Source organism: Canis lupus, chromosome 8 (genome assembly GCF_011100685.1).
Source record: "Canis lupus familiaris isolate Mischka breed German Shepherd chromosome 8, alternate assembly UU_Cfam_GSD_1.0, whole genome shotgun sequence".
NCBI classification, from domain to species: Eukaryota; Metazoa; Chordata; class Mammalia; order Carnivora; family Canidae; genus Canis; species Canis lupus.
Genome location: NC_049229.1, coordinates 44,398,791 through 44,403,332, shown reverse-complemented (window position 1 = coordinate 44,403,332; position 4,542 = coordinate 44,398,791). Strand labels below are relative to the sequence as shown.

The 4,542-nt window shown below is 52.9% G+C and overlaps 1 long non-coding RNA gene across 1 annotated transcript; it reads left to right on the top strand.

The window, feature by feature from the left end:
• Positions 1-1,115: 1,115 nt before the first annotated feature.
• Positions 1,116-3,856, top strand: LOC119876500. Its single transcript, XR_005363486.1, has 3 exons — positions 1,116-1,646; positions 3,162-3,360; positions 3,696-3,856. It is a non-coding gene; the product is annotated as an uncharacterized LOC119876500 (long non-coding RNA).
• The last annotated feature ends 686 nt before the right edge of the window (positions 3,857-4,542 follow it).

The following is a 4,542-nucleotide window of genomic DNA, read 5'->3' as shown; positions in this document are numbered from 1 at the left end:
TTGGGGGCAAAGGGTATGTTCCGTGTCTTGACTGGGGTAGCGGCGTCATGACCGCATACATTTGGCGTATTATAATCTATACCAGTTATACCTCAAGAAATCTCCCTTTAAAAATAACAACTACAACGAAGAGTCTTCCACCTGCAGTGTGACGATGAGAGCTGTTACTCCACATGCCAAGCACCCTGTGGGGATGTTGTTCTAACTGCCAAAGACACCAAGCCCAGTCATATACCTGGAGACTCGGGGAAGCGACCCCAGGCTTGGGCTGCAGACCACTGAACCCACTGTGGGCTGTGTGTCAGCTAGGACTCCACTTATTGCCTGACATGGTACCCTTGTGCAGTGTCCCCACCCCCACAAGGCTGAAGAAGCTGTTCATTCACTCTGCTCTTCCTTTCCTGGTAAGAGGGAAAATTTCTAGCTGGGAAGTTCTGTCTCGGTGCTCAACAATGCTGGGCTGGGCATGGGATGATGCAGGCAAAATGAAGGGCTCCCTCTCTTCTGGTATGATTGACTGTTCTGGGTGATTTTGTTCCACCGTGTTGCTAAAACGCTCTAAGTGAACTCTAGACATCTGCCAGAGCTGTTTTTGTCTGTGGGTAGCAGTTTAACTGTTGCTCTCTGTGGGGGCATGGGAAGGCTGGGTTTGCTGGAGCCAATTCTTCTCCAGCTCTGAACTTGCCAACGTTTTAGAGCTTCAGACCCCCTTCAAACTATTGGAGACAATGAATGACACCCAGGACCCTGTCCAGGGTGATCCATTGCCATGGGAGTAAGGTCAAGGGCTGGGAGGGGCCGCTCTGGGGCTTACTCAGCCTCTCAAGAAACCCTGGGTTTTGGGAAACGTGATCTAAAGACGACGGTGAAAAAATCAATCCATCCACCCATCCACCCCATCCACCCCATCCACCCATCCACCCCATCCACCCATCCACCCCATCCACCCCATCCACCCGATCCACCCTATCCACCCGATCCACCCCATCCATTCATCCATCCATCCATCCATCCATCCATCCATCCATCCATCCAATCTCTGTGGCCCACGTATGGTGACAATGGTAGCTGCACTTGTCAGAGAGGCATAGCTGTGGTGATGTTTACACTGGCCCACTCACTGTTGTGGACCAGAAACTATGTCACGTGGATGTCAACTATACTCCAGTACAATAATATCAAGTCACTGAAGCCCAGCCTTGCAGAGTACCACCTGGGGGGCTCACAGTGTCACAGGCTGGAGAGGGGGATCCTCAAGTACCGGGGTCTGGGCAGGTGCAGCTCTCCGGGCCACTGGGCTCTCGAGGCTGGTTCAGTCACCTGCCAGAGCCAGGGAGGGGGTCGGAGAGCCCTTGCTCTGGGCAGAGGTGAAGGGGGTAGTCTAGACATTGCTCCCAAATCCTGTGTAGGTGTGTGAGTTCTGCTGCTGCTGGCTATGAGTCTTAGCATGTCTCTGGGCCCCCTGGGCCTGACTCCTCACCACCTGGTCACTGTGAGGATAGTGGAGAAAGGTGAGTTCACAAAGCGCCTGCCGCCTGGGGGCCTCAGTAAGGGTAGCTGCCACAAAGAAGGTGGATGTGACGGGGTACCATCTCCGGAGAACGGTCCAGGCCCACTGCTCCCCAAACCTGCCCCACCCTGCCCAGGTAAGAGGATGTGGCTGTGTCAGCATTGTTGACCCAAGAGGACGGTGACCAAGATAGGGCGCCCAGGCTCTGCCAAGCATCCCTGAAGCCCGCGCGCGCGCGTGTGTGCGCGGGGTATCCCTGCCACCTCTGAGAAGCCCTTCCTGTCCCTTGCAGGATTCAGCCCACTCTCCCACTCACTTCGTTACCACTACACTGGGGGTTCCCGGCACGCCGGCCTCTGTGCCCTCGACCTGGGGGCTGTCCCCACCCTGCACTGCAGCTTCTTCTCAACCCCAAGTCTTGCTGAAATGTCCTCTCCTCAGGAGATCCTCCCTGACACAAGGCGTCTTCTGTTGGCTGCTTTTCTCATTTGTCCTCTGTCCCCTCCACTGGACTGAGTTCTGTAAGGATCTCACCCACCCATCCTGCTCCCTGCTGCAACCCCAGCTCCAAGCCCGAGCCAATTTGCTCTCCACCCAGTGGAGCACCAGTCACCCGACTGCAGTCTTCACATTCCCCCAAGACCCTGTCACAGCCCTCGGGCACCCTTTCCCTCACCTCGGCCCCATCCCCATGCGGGTAGCCATGCCTCTCACTCTGCATCAGGCAAGCCCAGAACTGTGTGTGGTCCTGCTGAAGGGGACTGTCTTGATGAGGGCTAGCCATATCTGTGGGCCTGAAACTCCACCATTAGCACTCATCCCCCTGGCTTGTCCCAAACGGTCACTGGATATCTGCCTATCTGGGCTGGGACCCGGGCTAGGCGCTGGGAACACAGGGTTAATCTGACTTGGAAAACTCCCAGTCTGAGAACAGGGATGCACAAGGCAGGGGACACAGCCAATCACAGCAGGTGAGGCCTGCTATGATGGATGAGGCAAAGAAACAGGGGTTGGGGGACATGTGACCCCTGGCTCAGTGGCTCCCAGTCACACTTGGGTAGGGGAATTTGAGCAAGCGGTGGTGGCCAAAAGGCCAGCAGCCACCTGCTCCTCCGACTCCCACCCAGCAGCCCTGCCAGGCCATCTCCATGTCCCTTCTCCTGGGCCGTGGGGCAAGAGCCACTTCCCACTCCTGGCATGGCTGCTCCCTCAGGCCCAGTCTGCTCCTCTCTATTCCAGGCTGTGTGTGTGTGAGGCAGTCAGAGCCCTCAGGGCACTTCCAAAACATGCACGTCTGCCACTGCCCCAGGTCTGGCATCTGTCTTGCCCTCTGAGGTTCACATGCTTCCTTCTCTGCCCGGTGGGGGCTGGGGGCGCTGGAGATCCAGCATGGAGGATGCCCATCTCAGAGTCCCAGGCCTCTCTGAACTGAGAGTCAGAGCCCTGGGTTCTGCTTGCCGTGTGACCTTGGCCAAGTCACTGTCCTTCTCTGGACCTCAGTGCCCTCATTTGTGGAGTGCGGGTGGACTCACACTAGGGATTTATGCTTTCTGCACCCTGCACTTCAGTGACGGAGCCATATCGGACTTTAAGCACACAGGAAAAATTGCTCATTTGTTCATTCTACAAATTCATGCTCCATGTTTTTCAGGTGCCAGCCGAATGAATATGGTCATTTTACAGTGGTCATGCTTCAAAGATTAGAACAAAAGATTGATTCCAACACAAAGGTTTTCAGAAGTGTAGGAGATAGACAATTGATGGCTCCCTAGATGGTTTGCAGCTTCAGTAGTTTAGTTACTGATGAAAATCCCACCAAAATCTCCAATTTGAGCCATTTACGGCTCTTGGTGAGTAAACATTTGTTTTGAGGTTATAAAACACTTTTTTTCTGGCTAGGAGGTAGATTGTTCATGTTCTTTGTTTCCTTTCTGGTATGAGGAGAAAAAGAGATCAGTACTCAAATGCTGCTTATTTTTGTAAATAAAAATTGACAGGACTGGGGGGGAAGCCTTTGAGTCCTTTAGGAGAGATTATCATCCCAGTAGTTTCCTAGGAGTATTCACTATGTCTCATTACAACATCCTTTCATATATAAGGTGACACGGTGCCAGACTATGAATTCTGTATATTATTCAACAAAATACATTGCATAGCAACTTTTCTCTTTTCCTCTCTTGATTAGCTCCAAAGTGGAAAAGAAGATATGTCATACCAACTTGAGGGCGCCTGGGTGGCTCAGTCAGTTAAGCGTCTGCCTTCGGCTCGGGTTGTGATCTCGGGGTTCTGGGATGGAGCCCCTTGTCAGTCTCCCTGCTCACTGGGGAGTCTGCTTCTCCCTCCTCCTGCTCCCCGCTTGTGCTCTCTCTGTGTCTCAAATAAATAAATAAATAAATAAACAAATGAATAAATAAGTAAGTGAGTAAAATCTTTAAAAATACTAATTGTGACTTTAAAGGTCGGTCCCATAGTTGTGGACAACAGGGTGACCCTGGTGCCGCTGGGACCATGGGCCCCCGTGAGCTGGGGAATCCGACACAGACAGGGCATGTGGTCGCCTACAGCCTGACACCCTGTGCACACCTTCCTGTCCTACTTCAACAAAGGCATCCCCAGCATGCGGCACTGCACCTGGTGTCCATCCTGTGTGTGACACCACCATCTGTAGTGTATTGTGTACATGGTGGGGACTGAGGAGTTCTGAGTATTCCCAGAGGAAGACTCCAGTTGCCTATGAAAACGACAAATGAGCCAACTCACTGGGATAAAGATTCTCTGTCTGTGAGAGACCGTTCTCTGTCCACACTGCATCCTAAAGACACCATAAACAGTTTATGAGTCACACACACACACACACACACACACACAAGCACACACACGAGTCTCTTTAAGCCTTCAGAATCCAGCAGTCTGCAGCCCCGAAGAGGGCTCCTCTCAGAACCGGACCAAGCTGGCATTCCCCTCTAGACTCCATCCCCTTCCAGAGCTTTAATCACTCTAGAAGTGAATTGTATGCTACTTGGACCGAAGGA